Source organism: Adiantum capillus-veneris, chromosome 12 (assembly GCF_014529385.1).
Source record: "Adiantum capillus-veneris isolate H3 chromosome 12, ASM1452938v2, whole genome shotgun sequence".
Lineage (NCBI taxonomy): Eukaryota > Viridiplantae > Streptophyta > Polypodiopsida > Polypodiales > Pteridaceae > Adiantum > Adiantum capillus-veneris.
The window spans coordinates 20,008,599-20,022,835 of NC_140942.1; the positions used below are offsets into that span (position 1 = coordinate 20,008,599).

At 45.8% G+C, this 14,237-nt stretch overlaps 1 protein-coding gene and 1 pseudogene across 1 annotated transcript in view; both read right to left on the reverse strand.

Annotated features, from left to right (window-relative positions):
* Window positions 1-14,237, reverse strand: part of ABC4 (UbiA prenyltransferase family protein) — an 85,241-nt gene that overhangs the window by 35,587 nt on the left and 35,417 nt on the right. The gene's annotated exons all lie outside the window — the stretch shown is intronic.
* On the reverse strand, window positions 8,556-9,767 carry LOC147445421 (uncharacterized; annotated as a pseudogene).

Consider the following 14,237-nt stretch of genomic DNA (forward strand, 5'->3'; position numbering starts at 1 on the left):
CTAGTTCTTCACCCTTTTGCTCCCCAGTGCTCCTAGTGCAGAAGAAGGATGGCTCATGGCGCATGTGTATTGATTACCGTGCGTTGAATAAGAATACCATCAAGAATAGGTTCCCTATTCCTAGAATTGATGATATTCTCGATCGTTTAGAGGGTGCTACAATTTTCAGTAGGATAGACCTTAAGAGTGGATACCATCAGATTTGTATAAGGCCGAAGGATGTGCACAAGACTGCGTTTAGAACGACATTTGGTCTTTATGAGTTTCTAGTGATGTCGTTTGGGCTAACAAATGCTCCTGCCACGTTCAACAGAATGATGGACCGGATTTTCCGCTCGCATCAACAGTTTGTTGGAACGTTCTTCGATGACATGATAGTGTATTCGAAGAATGAAGAGGAGCATAGGCGTCACTTGACCATTGTGTTCGAAGAGCTGCGCAATCACAGGTTACTTGTCACTCCTAAGAAAAGTGAATTCTTCCTCGAAGAGATCCACTTTCTGGGCCACATAGTCTCAAAGGATGGTGTTAGAATGGAACCCGCAAAGGTCGAAGCTATCAAGACATGGCCAGACTTGAAGACTGTGCACGATGTCAGAAGCTTCTTGGGATTGTGTTCCTACTATAGAAGGTTTATCAGAAATTTTGCAGAGATAGCATCGCCTCTTCACGCATTGCAAAAGAAAGAGGTCACCTTCAGATGGACCCAAAAAGAGATTTCAGCTTTTAGTCTCTTAAAGGAAAAGTTGACTTCAGATCCAGTTATTGTTTTGCCAGATCTCAGGAAGTCATTTGTGGTCCAGTGTGACGCGTGTGGCAGTAGCATCGGAGCAGTGCTAATGCAAGACGGACGGGTAGTATCTTATGAAAGCTGAATTTTGCAAGGGCCAGAGAGGACTATGCAAGTCTATGAGAAAGAGCTCTTGGCCGTGATTCATGCGCTTTCTAGCTGGAAGCACTACCTCTTAGGTGCTGATTTTGTTGTCCAAACAGATCATCAGACCTTGCAATACTTCTTGACACAGTCAAAGTTATCCGAAAAGCATATGCGATGGGCAAACATTCTTTCCATGTTCCACTTCCAGATTATGCATGTGGAAGGCAAGAAGAATGTTGTGGCTCATGCATTATCAAGAAAGCCACAAATTTCAGCTGTGTCAATTCCTTATCATCATGAGTTAGATGACATGAAGGAACAGTATACTGCTGATGAAGATTTTGCAAGGATCTTTGAATAGTTACAAGAGGGGCAACATCACGAGCACTACCTCCTCAGAGATGGTTTTATGATGATGCATGGTAGACTTTGTGTCACTAGGCCACTGCGACATAAGGTCATGGAAGAGAGTCATGTCCCACCGTATGCAGGGCATCGTGGCATTGATGCGATAGTTAAAGCGGTAGAGACATTCTTCTATTGGCCTACCTTGAGGAGAGATGTGGACGCCTTTGTGCGAGCATGCATAGTTTGCCAAAAGATCAAGTTTAACAGGCAAAAGGCACCAGGGTTGTTACAACCACCGCCGATTCCGGATAAGCCATGGGAAAGCATTGCTATGGACTTTATCTTTGATCTTCCAAGGACGCCAACAGGGAATGATGGTATATGGACCATTATTTGCAGGTTCAGCAAGCAGGCCCATTTTATCCCTGTCAAGAAGAAGATAAAATCTGATCAGATTGCACGCTTGTTCATGTACAATGTGTTCAAGTACCATGGTATGCCACAATCGATTATATCGTGATCCTCGCATGACCAATTTGTTCTGGAGAGGATTGTTTGAGAACATGGGCACTACGCTCAAATTCTCGTCTTCGTTTCATCCACAAACTGATGGACAGTCAGAAGAGGCTAATTCTACTGTCTTAGATCTGCTGAAATGCTATGTGTCAGATAATAAGGGCAAGTGGGAACAGTATTTGCCTATGCTTGAGTATGCGTACAATAATACGGTGCATTCGTCTACTGGCAAAGCACCTTTTGAGATTGTTGAAGGCGGCAAAAAGGTTCCTCCCATTTTGCATACAAAGGACAAGATCTTTGAGGTAGATCAATATGTTGAGAACATGGATGAGATGTATAAGAAGATTAAAGTTGCCTTGGAGAAGACTCAGGCAAAGCAAAAAAAGGCTGCTGATCGTCACCGTCATGAATTGCTGTTATCACCTGGTGATTGGGTTCTATTAAGGTTCGAAAAGGCAAGGTTAAAGAAGATGAAGGGCAAGGAACGGCTTTTTCCTAAGCTCAGCATGCGTTACTATGGGCCTTTTCAAGTACTTGACAAGATCAACGATGTGGCTTACAGGCTGAAATTCCCTGATGCGTGGAAGATTCATAATGCGTTTCACGTGAGTCTTCTAAGACCCTTCGTGGGTGATGTGCCAGAAGATATGCCAGTTGAGGATCAGCCAGAAGTTGAGGACTTGATGAGATCCTGGTACCTGAGCAAGTTTTGGCACATAAGGACAGAAAAGTTAAAGGACAAGTTGCAAGACGCTATTTGGTGAAGTTCAAGAACTATCTGCCTATGGATACAAAGTGGATGGAAGAGCATGAACTGTCAAAGTCACCAAATGTATTGCATCTTTACCTTAAAGCCTTTGGGTTACAGCCTACTTATGCCCCAACCCAACGTGTGCAAAGGAGGGGTAATGATAGAGCTAGTACATGAAATGTACATAGGAATTCAGTGCCATAGATGGAAATGGCAAAAGTATGAAGGTCTCATTAAGTCATTTGTATCTATGTATGTTACGACCTTTCTTGCGGATACATGCGATGATAAAAGAGTGTTGATAGCACAAGATCATCAATGGCGTGTATTTATGGTATGCAATCGAGGACGTTTGCCATTTCAAGAGGGGGGTATGTCACAAGGACGTGGCACTTATTAACCATGTCACAAGGATGTGGCTACTGCTAACCTTGGTTGTTGGTTTCTTTCCAATGGGGTTTATTTTATTTGTTTTGAGACCCTGTTTTTGATGTAGCAAACGGTCAAACATTGTATGGCCAATGTGAACGGTAGATTCACCCGCAGACGGGACGTGGTCGGCACTGAAATTCGTATGGTAAGAGGATGTCTAGGCTCAGAGCAAGATCATATAGGTCCCCCCGTCGCACCTAGCAAGTTGGTGGATACTAGGAAGTGAACTCAATTAAGGCGTAAAGTCAAGGTGGGACTACCAACAAAGAGTATCCGACAGTTGGGCCACATTGCACTTTTGGATGCGGTCCCAATGAGGATAGATGGTCAGAAGACCAGTGGGAGCCCAACAGAAGCATCTCCTAAAATTTAGGGAACTGCTATTTTGGGCCGTGAAATGTGTTCGCGTCATTACCTCCGGTATGACTAGGGGAACATTTTATAACTCTGCCGCGAAGTCAATTGACACGTCAGTTGGGATATTTTTAAGCGGCGAACCCGAAACGGGAAAATGCTTGAAAATGCGCCAAGTGGCAAATTCTCATGCACTTGCCTCTTGCAGAAAAATGGGCGCTGATTTTTAAGCTGGGAGAGGCCTCATTTCAGCATTTGTCACAGGTTAAGAGCTATGGAGTGCTTCCTTCCCTCTCATGTACAGTGTGGTGCTAGGAGTGATGCCCTGCACACTACACACTGCTCTCTCTCTCCCCTACGTGCAGTTATGTGATGCCCCACAAGAGGGCTACTCATTTGACTGATGTACAGTTGTGTGGGTTCATGCTTTTGTGCTGAGGCAAGAGCCTCCTTGAGCAGGAACAGGGGTAGCTAGCTGCTGCTCCAAAGCAGGCACTGGTGAGGGCCATAACCTCACCATACAGGTGCAAAATCAGCGCTGTGTATGCGCTGTAATTTGACTGTTTTTCAGCCATACGGACGCCAGGACACTTGGGAATCGTGCCCCACTGGCAGAGGACAGTAAGGGGACTGTTTGGGATGAAAACAGGGCAAAAACCAGTAAATACAGCGTGCTGAATTTACTGTTTTCGGGTAGGAATCAAAGGGTATACGCCAGTGCAAGTGAGTTCTAGCAGGGGAATTGGTTTCGCGTAAGTTTTGGGGCTGTTATGCTGCCGAAATTTGGCCAAATCAAATGGTATCTAGGTGGATACACGTGAAGGATTCCCAGGACCTTACCTTGTAATTTACCCTCCTAAAGAAAAAAGAAATACTGAAAGGGGCGCCAATTTTGGGGCCTACAGGTTGTCGGTGTCTACTCGGAGCATTCTAGCTTTCGAGCTGTGTGTATTCAAGTGTTAATTCCCGTCGCAGGTTCTCTTTGCAAAGTGCTCTGTGTGTGAGTCTAAAGTAAAGAATTTCGGGTGAAAGCCAACGCCTACCGCCCTACGGGCCGGTTTCAACAGCTACCACCACAAGGAAACTCTTGCGTGTGCTGGTCGTTGGTGTGCTGAAGGAGGCCATTAGATCTTTCAAATTTCTCGACTCTATTGTGTGAGAAGGCCCGACTATGGGAACCAGTACTTTTCTCAACTCTGTTGTGAGAGCGCGGGCATGATTATGGGAACCAAGCTTAAGCAGAGAGAGCGCAGCTCGCCGAAACGGCTCTGCAGCTCGCAAAAACACAGTAGAAACGCAGAAACGCAATAGAAACGCAGCTTGAAACTCCTATAACTTGAGAAACGCAGTGGAGAAACGGTACTGTTGGCAATGGAGAAACGTAGTAGCTTCAAATCTCTGCAGCTCAAAAAGACGATGCTACAACTCGCATTCTATTGGCTGCTGTTGGCGATGAAGACACGCAGAGAACTGCTGGCTTTTGCTGGCTGTGGCGGGACAGGCCGAGGCGAGTGGATCTTGAAACTCCTGGCGGGGACCGGACATGGCTGAGCTTTAGGGATGCAGACGCCCCCCCCAGAGGGCTGCCCCTCGCCCTAGGGGAAGGCTTGCAGGCTTAGGCTTAGGCGGCTAGGGTTTCAGACAGTAAGAGAGAGAGAGAGAGAGAGAGAGAGAGAGAGAGAGAGAGAGAGAGACAGAGAGAGAGAGAGAGAGAGTGTCTTGCTTGTATACGAGAGCGAGAGAGAAAAAGTGTCTTCCCCTTGCTCATGCACGAGAGAGAGCGTGTTCCTTTCCTCCCTTGCTCATGCCACAGCTCATGCCACCCTTCAGTAGTTCTTTTCCTCCTCAATAATCCCCCTCTTTGCATGTACTTTTCCCCCTATTATTAGCTTTCCCCCACTTTCCTCTATTTGCACAACGACGGCGCCATCGTCATGGGAATAGGGGCGATGATGTGGCCGTTGGAAATGTGGACAGCGCCAAACATGGCGGGAGTGGAGCCGAAAATCCTCGCCATGGTCTGCTCTTTGGTTTTCTTCTCTATGACGACCCCATTGGATGCCCGAACCGGCCAGCGTGAGCTCCTCTCTCCCTTTCTACGCCTTCTCCCGCTGCCTGCGGTGCTTCTCCTCATTTTCCCCCTTTATTTATCCACTTTGGGCGGCCCTTCCTCTAGAGGTCATGGGCGGACGGCCACTAGCCCCTTTGTTTTGGGCGGCGCTACTCCAATGGTCCTTAGGGAAGCCCTTATGGGCACAACAATCGACCAAAGCATTGCCAAGCACGACATCTTTCTCCAACTCGGGAGGGTTGCGCACTCTAGGAGATGACATTTCGGACAAAGAACTCATCAAGAACTTTTTGTGCTTTCGTAAAGCCACCTCATTTGACATACATAATGACCAAGCACTTTAACAAAGGCATTGCCTCGCACAATATCTTTTCACAGCAGCCCTCGACTGACAATATCATCATGAATTTTGTTGCCCTCTCCACCATCTCAGATAATGCCACATGTCTTTAAGACGCACGTATAGGTGATTGCATTTGCCGGAAGGTATTCCCTTCGCACCCAGAGATCCTTGCTGCAGCCGTGTTGGGCATTCCCCGCAACCAATGTGCTCCAAGAGACACCGTTTTAAATTCTTCTTGCCACTACCATCTGTGACCCACCAATTTGATGACTGAGCCATCGTCTTCTTTTGGAAGCCACCGTCCCGAACTTTGTGGGCCCACTAACTAAGGTTGCCAAATCTACCAAAAGTCATCTGGTATCTCATCATCGGTCGTTGTCACCGACTTCAAGCATTGATATCTTACAGCTTCGGACTCTGATTGGCTAGCTGTAAATTCCTGTAGACTTCTCAAGTTGCATAGAACGCATACAAACCCTACTAATAGGCTCTAAAATTCCCAGATGGCACACCGACCGAGGCGACCGGCCTCACACAGAACTGGCCCCCGAGGATGTTGGGTTAAAGCCCCTAAATGACCCCCATGTTATACTTTAATGTACATTTTATACTTTGTCCAGGTTCACATTGAACCTTCACATTGAACCTGGACGAATTTTTAAAGTCACTTATAATAAAAGTAGGAAAGCCCACAAACTCACTACCGTGAGTTTTCCCCAAATCGTACGAGCTCTCTCTCTTCCTGCTTCGATCCATAGCGCTTTCTCTCTGTTGCACTCCGGCTCATGCTTCTTGCCCCAATCCTGCACTACATCGTGATGCGCACCTACCGGTACCATCTACTTCGCGCTTTCAACTGGTATCAGAGCTTTAGGGTTTCAAAACAACCCTACGTAGTCTGCTGGACAGCGAGTTAAAATTGCTCTCCTGCGATCAATTTCGCTTCCATCGCGAAGCCCCTTGGTTCCAAGGTCACCTGTCACCTGTTTTGACGTGGAATAACCTGTAAATCACCTGTTTTGACCTAAATACACACTTGTGGTTGAATTAAGATAGCTTCTTCCTCTTTCGCATCTGACACTAAAAGTTTGATGGAAATCAAACGGTTCGATGGTCAAGGCTTCGATCTTTGGCAAGAACACATGCAAGGTATCCTTTTCTTAAAGGATTGTGAAGATGCATTGGAAGAGAATAAGCCGCCAATTTTGTCTCACGAAGAGTGGACCAGGTTAATAAGAAGGCTATGGCCTATATCAAAATGGCTATCAATGATGACATTTTGACGGACATCAAGCGTTTAGACTCTGCTTATGCAATATGGAAAAAGCTAAAGGCCAATTATGAGAACACCACACCTGTGAACCAGGTGCATTTGATGCGAAAGTTGGTGAATATGCAGCTTGATGAGTCGAACTTCAGCAATTCGATGATAAGCTGAAAGCTATTTTCTTGCTTATGACATTGCTAGATACTTGGGAAACATTGGTTGTCTCCTTGAGTAACAATCCCACCCTCACATATGACGGTCTGAGAGGGTCTATTCTCAATGAAGAGATTAGACGCAAGTCTAGTGGGGAAGGTGGTAGTTTTGCCTACAGTGCAAGATGTAGAAATCAAAAAGCGCGATGCGGGCAACAAGACTCAAAATAGAAGTAAGAGCAAGATAAAGGATAAGGATGTTACTTGTTATCAATGTGGCAGAAAGGGTCACAAGAAACCTAATTTCAAATATTTCGAGAAAGAGCAAGAAAGGAAGAAGGAAACACAAGATAAGAAGAAGAAAGGGGAAAAATCAGCAGGTGATTCCTCCAGGGATGCTGAGAATGCAAATGTATCCTCTAGTGTGGTCATTGAGGAGTTGTCAGACGTTGAGGAAATTTTGGTTGCGGCTTCATGCCCCTCGGATTTGGTAATAGCTAATACAGAAGACATGCTTATCTCGAAGAAAGATGTCATTGATGCATTGCTTAGTGTGCTAATGATGGCCTATCCCAGTCATGTATAGTGGATTATGGTGCTTCATTCCATGTGACTCCATCTTTGGAGTGTTTTGCTATATATGATGCAGGCAATTATGGCAAGGTGTACCTTGGTGATAATTTTGCTTGCAATATTGAGGGAATGGGTACCATGCGTTTGGCTCTTAACAATGGTCAAGAGCTTCTGTTGAACGATGTCACATTTATACCAGGCATTAAGAAAAGTTTTCTATATGTTGGCCAGTTAGATGCACATGGTTATACTACCATCTTTGTTGGGGGTTCATGGAAGTTGCTTAACGGCTCTATGCTTGTTGCAAAAGGGTCTAAAAGAGGTACTTTGTACTATCTTTGATGCAAATCTTTGCCAGGCAAGTTTCTTGTTGTTGCTGAAGTTGCCTCACACACGAAATTGTGACATAAGAAATTTGGCCATATGAGCCAAAAGAGTATTGATGTGCTTTCCTCTCTGAAGAGGGTTGATGTAAAAGGCAAAAACTTGGATTTTTGTAACGGTTGTCTTTATAGAAAGCAAAAGAAATCTTATTATTACTCTGGTGCAGGGTGGTCTCGTACGGTCACGTACGGTCACGTACGTTTTGTCCACGTACGAAGACGTACGGTACTCATCGAACTAAAAAATTTTATGTCATACGATATGGTTACGTACGTTCAAAAATAAAAACACGCAATTCTTAACCCTAGATTTTACACTTAGGACAAATAGACAATTGATTATCACATTGGACAAGAATGCAACTTGCAAGTGCCAAGTGCCGACACTCGAGAGTTGAGAATCAAGACAATGAGACACAATGGGTATGAACTGCAATTCGCATTACATATGTCATAAATCAAAAAGCTAAGTTGAGATTTGATAATCGAGATGATACAAAAAAGTAGGCCTTTTAAGCCTCAATCGTGCAAAAAGTGGAAGTAGGGTCAAAAAAGATATGAGAGACACTAAAGTCTAAGAGCTTTCTCCGCTCTCATCATCATCATCATCTTCCTCTTGTGAGCTATGCTCATCAATGTCATCTTCATCCTCACATGAATCGGATTGTGGTGTGTCATAATCTCCCTCACTAAGGAGATTTCCCTCCTCGTCATACTCCGGCTCTCTAAGGTCCATAGTGTTGGATCTACGAATAGGCACATCCTCCAAAACAGAGGCCGCCGCAATGGAGCCGCTTCCCGAGCCTCGCCGCACATAGGTTGTAGGAGTAGTAGCCTCCATCTCACGCCCACGGCCACGAGCATGGGAAGCTCTTGCACCTCTACCTCTTGTAGCCGAAGGGACTCCACGCACAATGACCCTCTTGCGTGATCGTGTGCGAGAAACCCGTCGATCAATCTCCTCTAGCTCCAAGTAGAGCTCGCGGAAAATTTGCTCCTCCGTCATATCACGCTCTTTGTTGACACTTTTGAGAGTATCAATTGAGAGCTTGCAATCATCAACATTGACCTATTTGACAAGTTATACAAAAGTTCAAAAGAGTCAAGACTCAAGATAAAGTTAGGCTAGTTAGCACATGTGAATTGGAATGCAAAGCCATAGCCCATATGAGTCAAGAAGCAAGAAAGAGGGTTTACTTGTCTAGCCATAGGAATCTCATGCATGGAGCGCAACATTCAGAGATTGGAGCAACAATAGATGAGTCGCTCCAATTGCTTTGTTGACAGCTTGTTGCGAATTTTGGTGTGGATAAGCGAGTATGCAGACCAATTTCGCTCGCATGCATTTGATGAGCAATCCTATATTATATTCAAAAGATAGTGAGTATCATGTATGTAATATAATTCATGAGAGAGAGAGAGAGAGAGAGAGAGAGAGAGAGCGCCAAGGCCCGAGGCTTAAGAGGGTTTACTTGTCCAAGAATCCTTAATGCAACTCTTTGCAGGTGAGGTAATTGGTACCCGAAGCTCTCCCACCAAAAAAGAGGCTTCACCAAGGACTCCCTCTTCCAACATATGGTGGAAGTAAAAGCCGTGCCTCTTTGGTCTCCATAGTTGATTAGTTCTTGAAGGAATGCGCCGTGATGATCTTCCGAGAGGGCCTTGGGAAGGAAGTTGCGGCTCTCTTCTTGTAGCATTTGGTTTGTGAAAAGATCCGGCTTCTTGTAGGCCGGATGCAAGAGAGCCGCAAAGTGGTGAATGGGCCTCTTCATAAAATCCCATCTCTTTTGGAAAAGAAAGAGGATATCATCTTTCTTGGGGGAATCTTCAAAGACATCACTACAAAAGAGAGAGAGAGAGTGGTGAGGCATAGTGCAAATTAGCAAAAAACATATTGTCGACTTCAGAATGGAGAGCAAAGGAGATACATCATACCGTGTCCCATCGGGTGGACCATCAAGAATGGTTGATGCCTCCATTTCCTTGTATGCCTCATCCATGAAGTGGTGAAGAAGGCCTATGGTAGATCCCTCCATGTCGGTCATTCGGAGCACTCTGTAGATGGGCAAGATGGCTACCACAAGACCCTTCACCTCTTCCCAAAATTCTTCTTTTGAGGGAAAGTCGTTGGATGGCCTTTGCCTCTTGTGAGGTTGCCGAGTTCTCTCCATCACACCATTGCTTGAACTCATCGGACACCATGGTTTTTTGCACTTTGTTTTGGACATCGTAGAGGCGCTCAAGAAGAAGCCACATAGAGGCAAATCGTGTTGCCGAGGGTTTCTTCAACTCCTTGTCGGAGTACGCGCGAAAAATTGCAAGTACTCTCACCTTAGCATTGATGAAGTTGACGATAGTGAGGGTTTGGGTGAGAATGGCCTTCACCTATTCTAGTTCTCCTATGTCTTCCATGAGAAGATCGAGGCAATGGGAGGCACAAGGGGTCCATACAATGTTCTTGTATTCGGCCTCAAGTAGTCGGCTCATGCTAGTGCAATTGGATGCATGATCGGTGATCACTTGCACCACATTTTCGGGCCCGACCTACATTAAAGAGAGAAAAATTTAGAACACTTATCAAGAGGGAAAAAAGTAGTAAGTACATACTACACATTGCACAATGCACATTGCACAAGAAGAGGAGACAACTTAAACTCTCACCTCTTCTATTGCCGCCTTGATGTGCTTATAGATGAATTTTCCCGTGACCTTCTTGCCTCTTGCTCCCGCATCAACCGCTCTCAAGAAGTAGGTGCCAAGAGAGCATGACACGAGTATGTTAATGATGCCCCTCTTCTTACGATAGCTCCACCCATCGGAGAGAATGGAGCACCCATATTTTGCCCATCCGGCTCGCACAAAGTCAAGGGATTTTTCGATTCTTGCCCGCTCTTCGTCGAGCTTCTTGGTGCGCATGTCCACATAGGACGGACCCGTCCACCCCTCACATGGACCGACGGCCGCAATAGCTTTCACCATCCTCTTCCACCGCTCTAGTCGAAGGATGTTGAAAGCAAGATTACACTCAATGATGGTGCGTGCAATCTCAATGTCCGCAAGCCTTTGTCTCTCTTTGAGGAAAGACAATGGACCGGAAATCAAACCCACCGATTGCGAGAGAGAGGCTTGCCTTGCTTGCTTTGGAGGACAGCCACTAGCACTTGCCAATGCCTTCTTCTTATTGGTAGCCATTGAGCTTGCCGTCGCGTCACCGCTTGCAATGGAGGTAGAGGGAGAAGGGCCGCTTGTATCCTCCTCTGAGTCGGTAACATCAATGTCGGGCGCCACTATCTCCTCTTGGGCTCTCTTCATCCCCACCTTGCGCCTTTTCAAAGAGAGATACTTCTTCTTGCACTCGTCCAAAATGTCGTCGGGTATATTGGGACATGGACCGGCTTCACCTCCCATCTTCGTCAAGTGGATGATGAGTCGAGTGGAGGAGGAGATCATGATCTTGGGACAATACTTGCATGTCCACCTACAAACGTGTCGTTTGTCCCTCACTCTCTCATAGGAACGGCAATGCTTTTCAAAAGCTTCATGAAGAGGGGGAGCCATGATAGAACACTTGAAAGTTAAGAGATTTAGAGCTTGAAAGTTGAATGCCAATGGAGAGCTATGAGGGAGGAATGGAGAGTGTTGGACGGATACGCCGCGACGGACGTTAGCACAGCGAGAACTCACCTAACATATAATGTCAGCTAAGGACGAAGCTCGACCCGCAGGCGCGTGGAAGCAAGCGTAAGGTGTCAACCTACAATCGACCGACTCCTAACTAATTCCTACAGAGGTCTCTACCAATTGTCTAAGTCACAGCCTTCAAGAGTGCATAAGAGGAAACTTCCTACAACCCTTTCTAGAGCCGAACATCCATCAAACAATCTCAAAACACCATAGAACTTGAAGGAGACCCTACTAATACCAATAGGTCGCTCTCCCTAACGTCTATGAACCAAAACCCCAACCCAAAACACCCGGTGCAAAATCACGTAGGATATCTGGCCGAAATTTGCAGGTCTTTGTTTCCGAAATCTAAAGTGCCTAATGTGTAGCTCTACTCAATGTGATCGCGTGGACATGCAACAATGCAAAATCGGACAACGTATGCTCACCCAATCACCAGATGAAGCTCGTAGAAGGAGCTCGCACAACCGGACCGTACGCGCGCAATGTAGGTATCGGCGCGTAGCTCTCGTCGTGGGCAACACACTGCACTTCTCCGCACTCGATTCCAACCATCGGTGCACACGTAGCGTCAAGATGAAGCTCACACTCTCTCTCGTACACAGTACGCTCACTCACAGACTTCAAAACTTGTTTTTAAAATGACAAAAGGTTTTTCATTAAGGTCAAAAAGTGGTATATATACCTTATAATTCTCAAACCCTAAAGTTCCAAAATCAACCAACTACTCCATCTATCTATCAAAACTGGGATACAATCTGGAAACTTTTGTAAGTCCCAATATTTACAAGGTGAAAAATCAGGTTTCCTCAATAAATGAATAAGTACAAAAAAATTGATAATCCTCCGAGTAGTTAGTCTCCGTGGGGTGTGTCCAGCTTCTAACACTCCCTCCCTCCTTGCTCATGTCGTCCCCGACATGGCCGCTGATCTGCTTCTTCATCGTATGGTTTCACGCATCTTGATCAGTGATTCGTATCTTGCATGTAGGTTCATCGTTGTTAGGCCGAAAATATCAGTGTTTATGGTGAAGAAGCCTGTGTAGAACGCTTCTTCAAAGGCCTGGAGGTGATAGGATGGTAGAAACATTATCCTTTGATACAGCGCATGTATCACCTCCTTGGAAGGCTGACCATACAGATCATAAGCGCATCTGTAAGTATCTTGGAAGAAGAAGATATTGTCTGTTACCTGGCCTGGCTTGAATGTCTCAAATACTGCTAAGAGGGTTTTGCAAATTTTCTTCATCATGATGCACGTAAGGTCAGGTGAGCGAGTGAACAATTTGATGGCGTCCGTTAGGGTTTTCACCATGTATTGGACACTTATTCTCTCACCTGCCTTCAAGCCCGGCAGCTTAGGGTAATTCAGCCAAGTGGGTTGGCTCCTTTGCAAGATCTCCTGGGCTTTCCACATCTTGATCCTTGGTAGAGGACAAAAGCTGAGGTTGTCTCTGATGTTTTTCGGTGCCTCTACCAAGTGGATTAGGTATTGTGGGTACTTTGTGAGCCAAGCCTTCCTCCATTTGGGCTGAGAGTCAACTATTAGCTTGACCCCTTCTGGTTGGGAGATATCTGCGTTGTAGAGTGGTACAGTCGGCTCTTCTCTTATCCGCTTATTGATGGTGGCTGCTTCATATTTCAGTAATAGATATGGGAGAGAGGGTTGAAGCCATTCGCGCTTGAGGTTGTTGGCGTCGATCTTCTGGATGGTCATGGACTTGAAAACCCTCTGCTCCCACTCCAAGGCTTCCTTTGTTGTCTCTTTGATCTCCACCTCTATTGCTTTACGTAACTTTTCTTCCTCTTCCTGTGTTAGATCCTGTGGCTCTTGAGAGCATCCTTCTAGGATTTCCTCTTGCATAGGTGTGTCCACCAGATCTGCCACATTTTCTAAATCAATGCCTTCATTGGCCGCTGGCCCTGCGCCCTCTTGCTCTCCGGCTTGTTGTCCTCTCAGCTCCTCTATCTGCTTTAGGAGTTTCTGTTTTTCTGATTCAGCTTCTTCGCCCATATTCACGAGGAGGTCATTCAATTTGGCGTTTATCCTCTCCGCCTCCTCGAGCTTTCTTTTTATACTTTCTACTTCCTCTTGCAGGGCTTTTTGGCCCTCTTCCATTCTTGTTTGCATAACAATAGACCCTTCTGCCATCATCAATCTTTTCTTTTTTTCTAGAGTCAACTCCTTCTGAAGTTCTTGCATCTGCTCTTCATAGAGTTGACTTTCCGTAGTGATGTGAGTCGAGCTAGTAGCTCTGACTCTGGCAGGGGATGCCCGCAACCTCTGGATGGTTTAATCTTTCACTTTGAGCTGGTCCTTGAGCTCAAGGACCTCATCCTGGCTGGCTTCTTGATCTATCTCCGCCTTTTTTTTGGCGTTTCGCATGGCTTCGACTTCTTTAGATTCCTCAGCCAACTGTAGGGTCAGGTTATCCCTTTCCCTCTCGGCATCTATCAATGATTTGCTGAGCTGCTGACATTCCT